This window comes from Asparagus officinalis, chromosome 6 (genome assembly GCF_001876935.1).
Source record: "Asparagus officinalis chromosome 6, Aspof.V1, whole genome shotgun sequence".
NCBI lineage: Eukaryota > Viridiplantae > Streptophyta > Magnoliopsida > Asparagales > Asparagaceae > Asparagus > Asparagus officinalis.
The window spans coordinates 7,457,603-7,475,849 of record NC_033799.1 but is presented as its reverse complement, the minus strand read 5'-3'; positions in this window follow the sequence as shown (position 1 = coordinate 7,475,849).

Genomic DNA, 18,247 nt, shown 5'->3' with positions numbered 1-18,247 from the left:
GACAGCAAAAGGAGTTGGATGAGTTTAAACAGATGATCACTCCAGGGAACGCACATCCGTAGAGATTAAAGTTAGATATTTTTACATTCATGTTGAAGGTCAACTTTGTTGGTTATTTAAGTTATTGTTAAGTACTATTTGTCACATGCTTTTTAAGCAAGTTTGGTACATTATTATGTAATCAAATTGGATTGACTTTTTATTAATCAAAATTATTCATGTTTCAATTATTTTATGTTTGTTTTTCAATTTAATTATATGAATTAAAAATTAATTATTTTTTCCAGATTTATTAAAAATTAAAAATATTAATATCAAATTTAAGTTATTAGAGGCAATTATATTTGTACCTTAAATTAATATCTTATTTTAATTCCAACTATTTGGGGCAGTTTCATCTGCACCTAATAAGTTATTAGCGTCGATTATATTTGCCTCTAATACTTTTTCAAATAAACATGCTGAGGTGGCGCATTGAGTATTTGGGGCGGAAGTTTGTGCAATATTGCCCCTATTAACTATTAGCAACACCACATTTAGGTGCATATACGAGATTTGCCACTCATGTAATTAGAGGCAGATAATTTTATTTATTTGCCTCTAATTGAATTAAAAGTGACGAAAATAATTGCCCCTAACTCTTCTTTTTTTTGTAGTGGTTAATGAGTGTTTAAATAAATCATAGGCTAAATGTGCAGATACTAGGTTATAATTATAATTTAATGAGGGGCCAAATTATAAAAGTACAACACCTATAAATATGGGGTTATGGTAGTCCCAAATCTAGGGTTAAAAAAACACATTCTCTATTGAGCTTTGCTACAGGGACCCAAAATATGGGACCAATAGGGGGGACAAGTGAGGTGTCCCCCCTCCTATTGGATAATGAGTTGGCCATCATTAATGATGGCCAACTCATTATCCAATAGGAGGGGGGACACCTCACTTGTCCCCCCTATTGGTCCCATATTTTGGGTCCTTGAGGAATTTTTCTTATCTATTCTCTTATCCCCATCTAAATAGATACATAAGGAGAAGCCTTAAGATTAGAAGATCATCAAAAACCTACTTCAGATCCAAGCAATGGATTCAGGTATAGCTTTCGCTCTTATTGATGTTTAATCTCTATGATTTAATCATGCTTAAGTACAACAAGTGGTATCAAAGCCACCGTGATTACTTCTTAGGAGTTTAAGATTTAAAATTGAGTTTTTTGATCTTAATCTGTGGTTTTTAAGAACTGTTCACGGATGAGCATTAAAAGTTCATTTTTTTTGTTTGGTTTTCCTTTTGTTTTTTGGATCTGTTGCACTCAGGAACTGTGAAGTTCATTTCTTTTTGGTTTGATTTTTTCGGATGTTTTGATCTGAAATGGATTCAGATTCAGATCAAAGTGTGTGCAACATATCAAGTTTCGGATCTGGATTGAGTTCAAAATCAACAGAAAAATGGTTTTATGTTTTTTTGGTTTGTCGTCGTTCACCAACTCCTTGCCGGAGATGTATCGATGGCGGCCCCACTGTCAAATGAAGGCAGGGGCGACGACGGCAGTTTTCAGAACGAAACCTTAAGGGGTGTTCGTTGGCTGTAGCCTAAGCGGCGACGACGTTTCAGATCTAAACCCTAAGGGATGGATGAAAAATTAGGGTTTGAGGACTTACCCGTTCTCAGGCGAACTTCGGGTTGTTTGAGGTTCGAACATCAGGCGAACTTCGGTTCAATTCAGCAAACTTCGGTTTGCTTCTGATGAACCTCGTGTTCGATTCAGCTTTGTTGAAGGCTTCTGACGAACTTCGGTTTGATTTTAGCGAACTTCAGTTTGCTCCAGACGAACCTCGTGTTCAAACTTCAGTCGAACCTCGTGTTCGAATTTCAGTCGAATCTCGTGTTCGGAATCAGGCGAACCTCGGGCTCAACTCAAGTGAGCTTCGGCTCGACTCAGGCGTAGTCGACGCTCGTTGTAGGTGAGCTCGACATTCGGATCTCAGGCGAACTTCTAAATTGAGCCTCAAGCGAGCTCTACAAGCTTCGATTTGGATTTACTTCAGTTGAACTTCGGTTCACATCAAGCGAACCTCGGGTTCAATTCAGGCGAGCATTTCGAAGCTCGACTTCTGGCAAGAGCGACGCTCAACCTCGGCGAGCTTGAACTTCGTTGGCTCATTTGAGAAGTTCAGACAAGCCTCGTACTCGTTCCCAGGCGAACTTTGAGGTTGAGTCTCGATTTCAAAGGCGAGCACGAACCCCAATTCAAGCAAAGCTTCGGCTTTGTTTCTTGAAGGCGAGCCTGAAATCTCTGTGTTTCATCGGCTAAAAGAAAATGAAGGCGACTTCATGCTAGATTTGGGGTTTTCGTTGGTTGAACTAGGGCACAAGCCCACTTAAAGTCCTTAAGTTATAGGCCTACAAGTATCCAAGAACGATTTAATTGAATATATGAATTAAAACATTATTTGCCGGCTTATTTAGTTAGGCCCATTCTTTTGTATGCTTAATTTAATTAATTAAGTCATGGGCCCTAACTAAGTTTTCGGAAATTTAGTTAATTTGAATTAAAATTGTTTAATTTGAATTTATTTTGATTGTTAATCAATTATTTAATTCAAATAATATGATACTAAGGTATTAAGTTTATCTCTCATTCTAAATGATTAATTGACACAAGATGTTGCCAAAGTAACCTATCTTGTGTAGATTATTCATAAGGGATGTTAGATGGTTGTGTGTATGTTTTCGTGTAAATATTTAATCGGTCCAAAGGAAGGTTAATATTTTTTTAGACTGCACACACATCTGTGATGATAAACGTGTGACAATTATAAGGTTTAAATGTGAATAATAAATCAATCCAAAGATAGTTTTATTATTTGACATGAGTTATTGTTAGTGTTTGATCATCGTAACAAGGTATCACTTACAAATTAATATTACTGTCCAAATACTTAATATTAATGTTATGTGAGATATCTTGCGATGGGATTTGTTATTATTTAAATTTTATTGATTACTAATTACAATTAATAATGTGAGTATTTTTTATTTATTTCAGCTAATGTATCTGCTGCAACAATTTCTGCTAACATCAACTCAATTACCATGCTCAATGGGACAAATTTTAAGGTTTGGAAAGAGAACATATTAATTGTTTTTGGCTGTATGTATCTAAACCTTGCATTAAGAACTGAACAATCTCAACCTCTCAATACGGAGAGCACTCCTGATGTCAAGAAGGAGTATGAGAAATGAGAGCGTTCAAATTGCATGAGTCTTATGATCATTAAGCGAGGCGTTCCAGAAGCCTTCAAGGGCATAGAATCTGAAAGGATGAAGAAAGCTTCTGTTGCCGAAGAATGCTTTGAGCTCTCCAAGGATAAATGTCGATCTCCATTAAAGATGATCTGCCAAAAGATCTCTTCTTTGCTACCGAAAAGAGGATGAATTGGAGACCCCGAACTCAGTTGAGTTTCTCACTATTTATAGGGGATTAAGGGGTGTAATCGCCCCCTTAAATATCTCTTTAATGTGGGTTTAATGGGGGTATAACCACCTCCATAAATCTCTCCAAGATAGGGTGGTGATCCCTTCAAATTGTGAGGAGAAAACGGTTTCTGGAACCGTTCAACTCATGTTTGAACGAGTCAAACACAAAATTTGCGTTCTGGGCACGAACTCTGCATTCTGGACCAGGGACGCGGAGTTGGGCTCTACATTTGATCCTGAAAACGCACGAATTCTGCATTCTGGACCTAGGATGCAGGGCTCTACATTTGAGTCCGAAACGTAGCTACGAACTCTGTGCTTTGAGTCCGGAACACAGCCACGAACTCTGCATTTTAAGTTCAGAACGCAGCCATGAACTCTGCGTTTTATTGTTGGGACGCAGAGACGAACTCTGCGTTTTGAGTCTATGAACTCTGCGTTTTGTCGTTATGAGGCAGAGATGAACTCTGTGTTTTGAGTCCACGAACTCTGTGTTTTGTCGTTGGGACGCAGAGATGAACTCTGCGTTTTGTCGTTGGGACGTAAAAATGAACTCTGCCAGGCCGCCCGCCATCGTCCGCGTCGCCGTCTTCACCAAAACCCACCGCGCCCGCCTGTTAGTATCGATCGCCGGCCGTCCGGCCGGCTGCCCGCCGCTACCATTGTGCGCCCGCCCGCACGTGTCCCGGCGCCGCCACGCCGCCTGTTCTTCTCGCCGTCGTTAGCGCCCGTGACGTTGGTTGCTCATCGCAGCTGCGCGCCCGTCCCCTGCGTCCACCGCGCCGCCCGCCCGCGGCCGGCGGTCGTCGCTCCACCACGCTGACAGTCGTCGTTCTTCGGCCCGTTCGACGGCCAACGTCACTCGCCCGCCGTCGGCCGCGTCGCGGCCAACGCTCGGCCACGCCGCCGCCACTCGCCGCGCCCGCGCCCGGCGCCGTTATAAATAATAATTATAAATGATGTTTTCAAAACATGTTTGGAAAAAAACACCATGACATGGTGTTTTCAAAACATGTTTGAAAAAAAACACCATGGCATGGTGTTTTTCTAAAAAACATAACAAAAACAAACACCTCGATTACCAAACACACCTTTAGTTAATAATATTTGAACAGGTCATCTCGCCCAGCTTTTGCTTTCAAATAAAAAAAAAAGGTTTATTTGACTTTCTTCACATTTGTCTTGTTCCGCAAAACAAATATTGCATTCAAATTCAAACTTCAAAGATTAAATTTAAGTCTCTCTTTAATTTATATTACTCGAAATTTCCCCGTTTTATAATGTTGGTATAATTTTGAGTGCTTCCCAATTTGCCAGAAAATTGTTTTCTCAAAAAATATTTGTACCTATATGGAAAACATGTGTTATCGATAGAAAACATGTGTTATCGATAGTTATGTGGTCAGGGATCAGCTTATCCTAACTTCATACTTAAAACGTGAACATGATAACAAGTTCATTAATTTATTAGAATTTTAATGGATCGTTGGGTTATAGAGCATTGGCATTTAGTAAAAATTAAAATAAAGATTTAGAATACTATCATTATTATTGTTGTTGTTGTTAGAATGTGAGAATATAACTCTCGAACTCTCATCACAACTTTAAAGTTTTGATGTAATGGTTAGAAACTTTAAAATAGTATTGAAGTACGTAACATATGTTTAAATCCCACTAGCCACGAATTTAAAACGATTTTTCTAAAAAATTGACAATACTGTCTGAATCCAGATTTCGGGCCTTAAAATTAAAAAATAATACATAGTGACATAATAAAATCAACAAACGAGCTCTTGTGGACTCTCCTACCATCGGGGACTTACTCAGTTAAATCATACTACTCTCTTGTTAACTCAGGGGGCATAAAGTCTAAGTTCTTCAGTATGATCTGGAAATCTCCAATCCCTATCAAGGTTAAAGTCCTATTCTGGATTATCTCTAATAAGAAGCTAAATACGAAGTCAAATCTGATCCTCAAGGGCTGGACAGGTGACCCAAGATGCTCCTTCTGCCTATCTGATGTAGAAACTCACGACCACCTCTTTATCAAATGCTCTTTTGCTCGAGCTATCTGGTCGCTCATTTTCCCCTCTCTCCCCACAAACAGTTGGCCACAGACGATAGAGGAGTTGATCTTCTTCCATAAATCTCCCAACCTCTGCACGGATATTAAAACTATTTGGAAGATTATATTACCTTGCTTTTGTTGGTGGGTATGGTTTAGTAGAAACGGTCTTATATTCAAGGATAGTCAATCTAACCCACTTCACATAGCTTCTAATATTGGGAGATACACAATCTTTTGGGCAGGTGCAGCTGAGGAGAGGTTGGCTAGGAGACTCCGTAGGGCTGCGTCAAACCTTGGCTGCGTCAAACCTTGGACTCCAGGAGCTTGCTAACAAGAACGTCGAAGCCTCTGGGGACAACTTCCCCCATGTCCTCTAACCCACCCTTCCTCTCCTTTGCTGGTCATGGATATTTTACCTTGCGATGGATTATCTGTTGATGTTTTGTTCCCTGAACTAGCTTTTATGTCCTCTAGTATGCTACTTTTAACTCTCTTTTGTAAGTATGTAATCTGTGCCATCTAGTTAAAGTTCCGCTGTGGGCTAAGTTTGATAGGTGACGACATATGTCCGCTTCTTATCTGCTTCACCCTCAGCGGCTCTTAACCTAGTTGTGATGTTCCTTCTGCTATGTTTTTGTTTATTAATAATATCCTTAAATGAGCTGGGCTTCTACCCTGCTTTTTCAGTTCAAAAAAATAAAATCAACAAACAAATCTCAATAATAAAGCATCCAGATTCATACACCATGAGTTTGATGCATAGTTCTCCTTGTGATTATATTGGGTAAGATATTATTTTATGCAGAATGATCATATATTCTCTTGTTTGACCATGACGGATAGTGTCCCGATATTGGAGATTTCAAGTGTCAAAGACGCAATGACAACATCCCACTGAATATTTGTTCAGAAGAGGATGAGGACGCGAGCGTAGCTCTTGGAAGAATAAAATCATTGCTTCTAAGAAAATCATGAAAAAATTGTGGGATCACGGGAAATTAAACTTTTACACAATTTCCTCATTTTCTTTTTTCCAAAACCCCCTCTTGCAAACATCATAAACAAAAAATTCGTTAATCAAAATTTCAAATTGGCTACATGTATCTTAATTATTTCCAATCAAGCTAGTACTCTTAATTTTACCTATAGTCTTTTTTTTTCTCTCATTAAATATAAAGTATCACGCATCTTTTTCAACCATACATATGCACACATGCATGTATTTGAAAATTAAAAAAAAAACTAAAAAAAGGGCAAAACGAAAAACTCAGATAGATTATGAGTCATAACCAAACAATTTGTATGACGGTTTCCACACTACTCACCTCAAGGATAAAAAAAAGAAAAAAAAAGAAGAAAAAAAAAGTACACGATAATATGAAAAATAAATATGGACCCCTTTAATTAACCCCTATCAACTTCTAACGCAGGGATCGAGACAAGTAATTAGTTTGCTTGTGTTATGCATCCAATAAGGCATTAGCTTCACTAGAAAACAAAATTTCAAGTACAAACCATTACCCAACAAGCCTGTGGCTGTCAGCTAATTGTTTAACTTCATGTGAACACATCAAATTCCACCTACAAGCCAAGTTATTGATCATCATCATCAACCTAACATTACAAATTTAGCGATCACTTGTTTATGTTATCTTTTTACTTAGATACCGAAGGCGAGGGTACCCAGAGCAAATTAGTCCTCATCATAAAAATATTGTGATCTACTTAATTATATGGGTTCTTGATTCCTAGTAAGACGTAGCATCAAGATTAAAGAATCATACCTTGTAGCAAGCATGTTTTAATTAGTGGATAACCGGACGCAATCGGATGATGATCCAATATCAATCAAGGTAATTAATAAATAATGATACGTCATTAGATATGTCCACCTTTGCATAAGGACATTCTTGCCTAAATGATAGGCCAAGGTATTCTACATGCAATTAGGGGCAAAATTAATGTGTTTTAGTGCATGGCTGGTTGGTGGAGAACGTGGGAATAATAAAGGGTAATTTCACAAAACAACCCCAAACTTTTTGATGGTTTTACGTAATGCTTCTTTGAACCTTTTTTTTCCGATAGAAAAACAAGGGTTATACCCTGTTCATAAAAAAAGAGTGTTTACAAAAGAGGATACGAATTGTATCCTTGAAAAGTTGGTAGATAGAAAAAGTAATTTCTCTTAACCAGTGATGTATAACCTTCTTCTCCCATACATCCGTGAAGATGAAGAGAGGGTCTTGCTGTGATTCACCGTTGACACGGATATAAGGAAGAACCAAAGTCGGCCATACATATAGTAAAAAGAAGTTAAGCTTTCTATAAACCAAGAGAAGAAACACAAAACAGTCCACAAAAGATTATATATACATGTATCAACAAAAAAGAAAAAAGCTAGCGGCACCTAATTTCCACTGCACTTTGAAATTGGCTTTTCCTGCAAAATCCCTTCTAACTTGATAGCATTCTTCTTCCTTTCAGTTCTTGCCCAATCATATAAAGCAGAAATTGCTGAATTAATGATATATTGAACAGTGAAATGTGTCTGTTCAAAAATATATTTATTTCTTGAAATCCATATACACCAACAGACTGAAGAAAAAATAGAATGCCATAAAAGCCCATCCTGATTGTGTAGAGATTCAATTGATAGAATAAGTTCTTCTTTTGATTCCGGCCAAATGAAAGGAAGGTAGTAATCAGAGAAGTGCTTCCAGATTTTTATTGTAATATGACATGAAAAAAGATATGATCTCTAGTTTCCAAATGCATACCACATAGGATACAATAGTGATCACCTTGCCATCCTTTTTTAATGAGAATATCTTTGGTGTGTAAACAATTCATGGATAAGAGCCATGTGAAGATTTGAATTTTGCTCGGAAGAACAGTATTCCAAACAACCTTGAAAAAAACAGATAGAATTCCTCTAGAGTTTAAAAACTCATAAAAAGATTTAACAGAGAATGATCCGCTTGATGTTAGAGACCATTTAGGAATGTCCACTTTATTAATAACTCTATGTAAACCAATTTGATTCAATAGATCAAGTTTTGCATTATGGGAAACAGATGCAATGCTTCTTTGAACTTTATAAACTAGAGAAAAATCTTTTTGAACTCCCCAAACTCTTCAAAACGGTTACGGACTATTGGGGGGGAAATCATAAACAAATGTCAATGGACAGATTGATAAGTCTGGATCGGGGTAAATCACATTGAGCCCCCAATAACTTTTAGCGTTTTATAGTAAACCCCAATAAATTTCAAAAGCACAATAAGCCCCAAATAACTTCTGTGAAAATTTCCCAGTATCTTTTGGTTAAATTACATTAAACCCCCAATAATTTTCCAAATATCTTTTTATGTTGATTTTCAGTTCGAATTTATGGGGTTATCAGCAAAAAAGCGGAAACTTATTGGGAATTTTCTGCAAGTTCAAAAATTATTGAAGGTTTATTACCATTTTGAAAGTTTTTTGGGGTTCATCTCATAGTAGTGAAAGTTCTTGGGAGTTTAGTGTTATTTACCCATTTGAATCATGATAAATCAAAATATTTGATACATTTTTTGAATGAGATGAGATTCGTTCATGCGAGAGAACAAGACACAATAAAGGGGGGCATATTTTATAAGTTCTTGCTTCGAATTTTTCTTCTTCTAACAAGGAATTATGAAATTTGGATTCCTTCTAGAAGGTGGGGACTAGATTTCCAAGTGACGCAACCTCTTTTTTGTTTTATTTGTATGAAAACAGAGAAGAGGAAAAACAGATATTGAGGGGGGTTCCGCTAATGGGTAAGAGGTTTTTCACCTTCTTCGTTGTGATTTCTCAAGGAGAATTACTCCTCCATTTATAGGGGCTGAACCCACTAACTCCACCCCCCAAGATCCGCCCCAATGAGAGATTTTTTCTCAACAACCCTTTCACGTTTTCACGTTTCACAATTCTCTCTACTGAGAATCGTTGATTTGGTCACCATGATCGAGTCAAGCTAACATTATTGACATAATTTAGGCTTAATTGTACTTAAATACCCTATAATTTATAGGACATTAATGTCTCAAGGACCCAAATAGGGGACCCAAGGCATGGGACAGGTGAGGTGTCATCATCCGGTTGCATGATGCATTATTCATGAATAGTGCATCATGCAACCGGATGGTGACAACTCACTTGTCCAATGTCTTGGGTCCCTTATTTGGGTCCCTGTAGCAACACCATTTATAGGATTTATAGGATGTTGCACTTAAATGCTTTTTTTCCAAACAGAACAAAAAGTTGATCTAAAGTATGTAATTTTTACAGATAAAGCCCTAAATATTCAAAATATTGCACGTTATTACCCTCTTATTTTACCCAATGTCGCATATAAATGTCACAAAGTTGTAAATGGCGCCACTTAAATATCCTAAAGTTTCTAAGAGTTTCAGTACTTTAGTCCCCTCTGTTATATGATGTAGAGAAAAGATAATGTTGTCTGGGTTATTTTTAACTATGAGGTATTCAAGTGCAACACTTGAAATACTTTGGGTCGTTTTGGGGTTCGATTTCAAACTGTAGGCATTTAAGTGTAAGGCTAGGGAAACTGTAGGGCATTTAAGTGCAATTGAACCTATAATTTTTTGACATCTTTTTCTATTCTGATATTAACCCTTCAAATAATAATATTACAGAAGGATTTCATTGTTATGACCGTATATGTAGTCATGAGAGCGGAAAATAACATTATGAGTAACATGACACCATCTAAATATTGCAAAATCAGATTGCATTGAAGAATGGCAATTTTACTTGACCGTTGCGTGTTTGGGCTTCATTTCATGGTTAGTATCCGCAATTTTTAGGAAAAGGCTCGGTGAATATAAACAAATAGCAGTTACTGGGCCTACGCCAGGCTCTAGCGAATAGGCCAGTGTCAGAAAATAAATAAAGATTAAACAAGACATACGGCCGGCCCAAGTACAAATGCCCACATCAAATAAAGCGCCTGTTGAAGTGCACGCATTTTTCTCTCTCAAATCGTCTTTATTATTTATATATTATTAAAATAATGCTCATGAGGAAAATGGTGGTTTCTTCCACTTCGTACTTTCGCTTTTTCCTATTTAAGTCCTATTCTATTTGATTGCCCATTTCATTATTTTTTGAGAAAATTGCCCATTTCATTATTAAGGGCCAGACCTTTATTTTGTTCTTAGCCCATGAAGTGCACGCATTTTTTTTCCTTTTTTCTTTTTTTTTTAAGAATTTGACTTACCTATTAGGCTAAGTAAACAGGGGTTTTCAGCATTTAAAATTAAATGAAGTCCAAAATTCTAACTCAATCTCTTTATTTAATGGTTAATATTTCTTTAAATTCTAGAAGAATTTTGCACCTACATTCTCAAAAAACTGCATATAGCATATCATTATTGTGACCTCAAATTTGAACAATATAAGTTGAAGCAAATTTATTTTTTTAAGGACTATAATCTATTAAATTGTTGGCGACAATTTTTAGATGCATGTTTTTCCCCCTTATGCTGGCAATAGTGCAGATAGGTCAGCTCAAATGTTGTTAAATTTGACCTTTTATGTTATCTAACCACATCTCAATTTCATCTTTCTTCCTTAGTAATGGACATCGTCCCCCTTATAATCATTTAAGTGATATCCCTTCTTCATGAAATAAATATATCAAAATTAAATATTAATATTAAAGCAAATTGACAATTAAAAATGTAATGTATTTAATTTAGATCCTCATGGAAAATGACATAGAGCAAAGGTAACATTATGACACAGCAAAAAAATCTTATTGGATGCACAACAAAAGAATTCATTGTAGAGAAAAAAAGATAGCTCCTAATCTTATTTAAGTCATAAATTAAAAGTATAAAAAATTTATATATATGAAATTAATATTTATTCTTATTGAAATAGGAAAAAATCAAAGCCTGTATTGTCAGAAGTTTGGGTTAAACATAAGAAATATATTCAACTTCTTTGTGAATTTAGACGAGAAGATAAAAGATGAATGAGCCCAAGGAAAGATATCATGCTCCGGTCTTATATCATAATTAATGCAGACGATGAAAACACTACTCTAGAATTGCCCACGAAAAAGATAAAGATGAAGAAGGATTAATCTCGATTCAATAAAAAATAAAACAGAAGCAACAAAATATAATTTTTTGTGAATTGTTATAGAATAGTTTTATTTTTTAGTAAAATTAGGAATCTTTAGAAGGGATTTTCATAAACTATTTTTAGTACTTTCATATGCATATGTGGATGTTTTTATCATATAAAAATATACTAGAGTTGTCATTAATCTTCAGTTTATGATTTTTTTTGTTAACTATTTTTTGTCATTTTGGCCCACTTTAAATCAATCATCTTGGCTCGTTGGGTTTATTATTCATCTTCCTTTTATAATGTTATTTTTTCAAATGTTTTCACTTTCATAACACTATACTTCCTTAGGTCAAGTTCGGTTTCATGCCGATCCAAATGAAATAAAAATTTAAATTGGCTTTAGATTATATTTATCTTCTAATAACTCAACTATTGTTTGGGGTGAAAGTTGGTTTATTCATTGCTAAACTTTTACAACTTCAGTCGTTTATAATAAGTTTAAAAGGAAAGACTTTTTATAAGATTTCTTAAACAATGAAAATAAAAATTATAACTCTCTCTTCAAACAACACACAATAGTCAATAGATGTTTATCGCCTGCTGTTTGCGTGGGATCTTTGCATGTGCCGGGGTTTATCCATGGACCATCGCGAATCAGATCCGGTTGATCGGAATAAAAGATCAATGCTCTTGCTTCACAAAAAAAAAACAATCGCAGAAGTAAATAATCTCGACCAAGCGAGATCACTACTCTTCTCGAGATCAAAACCAAGTTTGATCTCAACGTATGATGGCACAGACCTCAGATCTTTCGAACAACTCTCTCTTTATGCTGGAATCGTCAAGATCTGCTAGCCCTCCTCTGAAATTCATGGATTGCACTCTCCAAACCGACAACACCTTGTCCTCTTTGATAGAATTTCAGATCCCCCGAAATAGGGGTCCTAGGCTTGTATTTATAGGCATCAGAAGTAGTATTTTTGGATAAGAATAAGGGATTCGGCCTTATCTTCAGTTAATAACGGCCTAACCATGTTTAAATATGATATTCAAGCAGTTGAGAGGCTCTATAACCGAAGAATCCCGAGAAAAACCGTCGAAAACGCGTTTCGGACATTTATGGGCGCCAGTCACCCTAGGAAGGCTCAGCCTTGGCCGAGCCGTTTTGATGCGGCTCGGCTGCCAGGGCTTTCTGGGCTGGTCTTGTTGTGCCATTTACGCGTATTTTGTTGTTCTGTGGACTCATACGCTTTACCAAAGCGCTTCATGCGTTTTGTTGTTTTCTTTACGATATTGGATCATCTCATTCGACTCGGGTGACGATGTTTATCATCTTCACTTCGTCTTAAGCTCTGTGCGGGAACCTATAGGCAATTTTTAACGCCTATAACTATCAGCATAAAAATTTAAACTAAGTGTAGCATATTCAAACAAACATCAAATAAATACATAATCATAGTGTAATCGAGGTACAAATTTTAATAAGAAAATAAACCAAAAATACTTAATCAAAGTGAGCAAAAATTATCTAAGTGTAACCAAGAAACAAATTTTAGAAAGAAAATGAACAAAAAATACCTAATCACGGTATTTAACCACGTGCATTGCACATACATAAAACCTAGTACTCTCTTTAAAAGAACGAGTTTGGAAAAATCTTTCCATAATCAATGTTACCCTTAACTTTTTTTAATATTTCTTTATTATCTTAATCTATTCTAATTATCCTATCTTTTTTGATATTGATAATTAAATGATTTATCATGTTCATAATGAGACTTAACATGTTATTGGATAAAAAGAGATACGTTTGATATAATTCAAATTCTTTACTTATAAATTGTAAAAACACCCGTAAAAATTTAAAAATTGTAAAAAATAACTTGAAAATTTCAAATCAATAAACACACTAAAAACCTACAAATAATACAAACAATGTCCTAAAATTTATAGAATTTGCAATAAGCACTCCAAACTTTTTACAAATTGTAATATTACCTTCAAAATTATAAAAATTATAAAAATCCTGATAATTTCTAATTTAACAGTACATTAAAAATATAGGAATTGCAAATATCCTATACATAATTTATAATTTATACAAAACACCCTTAAAGTTTCAAAAATTATAAACAAAAAAATCAAATTTTATAAAAATCACTCTGAGAATTTCAAACTCATTAGTAAACTGAAAACATAGGAATTATAAATAGTCTATAAATAATTTTCAATCTTTAAAAAAGGCCTACAAGTTTAAAAAAATTATAAAAACCCTAAATTCATAATTTAAAAAACATCATGAGAATTTCTAACCTATAGACACTAAAATGAATATACAAAATTACTAACAACTTTTAAAAAATTAAAAATTTGCGAAAAATATTAAACTCCCTTTAAAAGTATAGATTTAGGAAAAAAAATTCATGGTCAATATTATTCATAACTTTCTTGAAAAGAACATAACTAATAGAAAATCTATTAAATTTGAAATTTATAAAAATCACCCATAAAGTTTAGTACGTTGTAAATTACCCCTCCAAAGTTTGGAATTTTTCAATGAGTTTTTGCAAGTCCTTGATTTCAATGTAATGTTTAATAGTTTTGTATATTTATAAATTGCAAAATTTTAGGTTGTTTTTTTTATAATTTTTAAAACTTTTGAGGGTGTTTTTTTATAGTTTTCTAAATTTTTATTGTGTTTCAGTGTAATGCATAGATTTGTCAATTAATGATGAGAATGTAGAGTACTTTACTTTCTCACATGAACTAATATTTGACGTTTAATAATTTAAATTTAATATAAAGAGAAGTTCTAATAACAATTATTTATTTACCTACAGAATAATACAATCTCAATTCCTATTTTTTGCTTGAGATTTATTTTATAGTTACGCGTATCAAATTAGTAACTACAATGTAAAGTTAACCAATTTTGTAGAGTCCAACTACTAGCAATAAGCATCAAGGTTCCAACTAATAGCATCATTGACAAAAAGAGGATTTTCCTCATTGACAATGATTTGACATAATCCCCACCATGTGAATGAGAAAGAATAAAGTAGGAGAGAGAATTTCACATGGCGAAATATATCATAACCTCCCTGCTCTAATTTCGTAAGAAAATAATTCATTATACCTTCAGTTTCACTTATATAATACGGAGAATGTTGTACCATAACTTGATGATATTATTCTTTATAATGTTTTTCAAAGAATAAAAGTTAATCAGTTATTCAAGTACAATTGTTGCTCCTCAATTGCTTCTTTGTAATATTTTTAAAGTGTTTGTAATTTGTAGTTTTACTTCAGTTTGGTAAAAATTATTTAAAATTTTACTTCTATCAATCCAAAAAAACCTTTATTTTTTTAGTTTTTATTCTATTTTTATTAATTTAAATAATTATGATATTCAACCATGTGCATTGATCGTGCATCTCATCTGGTTATGGTTAAAAAAAACAGTTGATGATAAAACGTGTTTTGCCCACTTTAGACCCAAAGACATATAGAAGCCAGACGTCTCCTCAGTTAATCCTTCGCAATTAGACCTAACCTTATCAAATTAACCAAAAATCCCTAAAAAAACCCCACCCTCTCCCATCACCTCAATGAAAATTTACTAAACTACCCTCCATACTCTCCTCATCTCGCGTGATCCTCTCCCTTCTTATATTAGTTCTCCAAATCTGCCCCTTCTCCCCTCTCCAAATTACCAAATTACCCTCAACCGTCGATGCGTCTCAAATTCGCCGGACGATGATTCCCCAATCTCAAACCCTAACCCTAACCCTAATTGTCTCCTTCCTATCCTCCGCCTCCGGCCACGCCGCCGCCGCTCCTCACCCTTCCCCCTCGCCGTCGCCGGCGAAGACCATAATGTCCGATCCCTAGGAACTGACCGCCACCCACCGCCTCTCTCCGAGATCTTCCGCCGATACCACCGCCGCCTCCTCCAGCGTGCCCTCCGGCCGCATTGACTGCCTCGAAACCCGCGCGCGGATTCCCGCCGGCGAAGAACGAGGTCGAAAAGCTCAATTTGGGGAAGAAAATGGGGATAGTGTTCGCCGCCTCCGCGATCTTGCTGCAGGTTGTGCTTGGAAGTTTTCTTGTTTACAAGAGGGTTCAGCTGAAGAAATTGGATCAGAGAGGGGCTCGATTGGTCTCGGCTTCGGGTCCTTCTTGATCTTGGTTGGATCAGGATCGGGGATTTTGAAGAGAACACTAAATTTGGACGAGGGGTTTTAAGCAAAATGATATTTTTCAGTGGGGAATGGGCGGAAATTGCGATTTGGGTGTTAATTGACAAGAAATTTGGATTCGGCTGAGGTGGGGGTTGCTTCTTGTTCATCTTCGTTCATTTGATTCTCTGCATTGGGATTGAGATGGAAAAAAGCTTGGACTCTTCAGCGGCTACTGGTATGGAGATTGTCCCCTCTTTGTTGGGTCCTTGTAGAAATGGGTAAAATGTTGAGTCACTAATTGGTGTCAATTTCTTATCTCTGGTTGTGTTAATACTTAATATATACACCATTGTGAATATATAGTGAATTAACCATTTTGTTTATCTCCCTTTTGATATGTTTTACATTTGATTCCGTGCAGTGTTCTTAAACCTTGAGAACATTACTTTTCACGTATTATTAAGATCTAGTGTAACCATTGTTTATGGCGTATGGGCATAGATCATGGTTCAATTCATATGTTTATGAGATTAAAATTATGAACGTTTGGGGATTTTATTGATAATCTTTTAGTAGGGCTCTGTATGCGATTGTTTTACGCTTGTTGTTGGGTCTGTTCAGATAGGCATTTAGTCATTGACACTTGCATTCTAGAGTTGTGGTTTGTAGGAGTATATGGATAAAGGAAAAAACTGTTTCACATGGTGGAGAAAGAAAAAAAATAATTATAACAAGAAGTAAGAAGGAATAAGGGGAAAAAAGGACTTTCAAAATGTTATGATATGTAGCTCCTGAGATAAGTTCTTTCTAAACTTTTTATTTTAGTTTATATATAATCTAGTTGTCAAACTTGTATTCGTATCGGTCAATTAGGATTACCATATCGATTCAAATGCTCATGGCAACATTGGAATCTGCATATTTACATTTTATTAAGTAGCAGTTGACAGTTTCTTGAGTCATCTAGCTATGTTATATATTTTTGGATGCTATCAACATCATGGTGTACTCACTGCTTTTGCATTAACATAGTCATTTTCATGTCGGGATCTAGGAATTATTCTGCCAACAATAATGCTATGGTGCAATAAGAATATTGTATTCATGGAGTATGCAGGAGGCAAGTTATGCAGGATAGCTTGCAGAGAGGGGACACTTCTTCTAAGTTTCAGGATTTCTTTTTTATTATTATTTAAGTGGTGATGAATGAGGTTTTGCTAAATGTCGGAGGAGTAAAAGGTGTGTTAGTAGTTGGTGGAGGAGGCTAGAGGAGTTCGGAAGAGGTTAGAGGATGTGAAGTCAAAAACAGAGGAATCATGACCAAGACCTAGAGGTGCAATCTATGTAAGCGGTGTCTACTCTACTAGGCGCTCTCAAGACCTAGGTGGGCGGAGCGTAGGCTGCCTAAGTACTGCCTAGGCAGCAAGGCTTAGGCAGGAGCCTAGGCGAGTTAGGCGGGAGCCTCTTAAAACATTGTGACCTACTAATATTATAAAATATTTGTTGCTTCTTAGAATATATAGGTATTGGACAGATTGTAAATATCGTGACAACTGTTGCCTTCTATTATTGTTTGCTTGTGCTTGCTGTCTTCTGTTTAAGGTGATATAATGAGTAGAAGTATTTGGTGTTCTGTTGTTGTTTTTCTTCGTCAACTTACATTTAGTGTGATAACTGGTGGGTATAAATTATCCAGGATGAAACGTTTTTCTTTTTCTTTTTATTTATTTATTTACTGGGAGTATTTGGTTGGAGAAAATTAATACTTGCGTATGTTCTTTGACAGAGAAAATTAATACTACAAGTTCTTTAAAATGCAATCTATGTCTTCTGTTGTACTTGTATCTTCTTTCTATAAGTTGCTTAGAGCTTTCATTAATTTGAACATGGAAATGTATCCATTCTCTATCACATTGGATATGTTTGTTGTATTGATCAAGAGAAATGACTGAGCAGAGAAAGCCGAAGAATGCTGATCTAGGCATATCCATTCACTGTCATTTTTTATCTGGTTATTGGTGGCTGATTCAAGCAGTGCTGTCATACGACTGGGCGACCAATGCCTTTATCCAATTATTTGAGTGTTACCATCATACCATGTTAGAACCCACATAATGTTGCCAGATTCCTATGCAGCAAATGCACTTCTAGTATGAATTTATACACCAGCACTTCTTTAGAAACTAATCTACGCATCAAATGCTTTTGAGATATGTCCTCAATTATATGGGATATCTGTTATTTTTTGGATGCATCTTGCACTTCTCATTCACTTAAATGTTCATATACAATTTTGACATATTTATTTAGTTTTATTTATACAAAGAACTGTACTTTGGCGGAAAAATTTATTAAACAGTGACTTATATAAAATTTATATTAAGTTTAAATACAC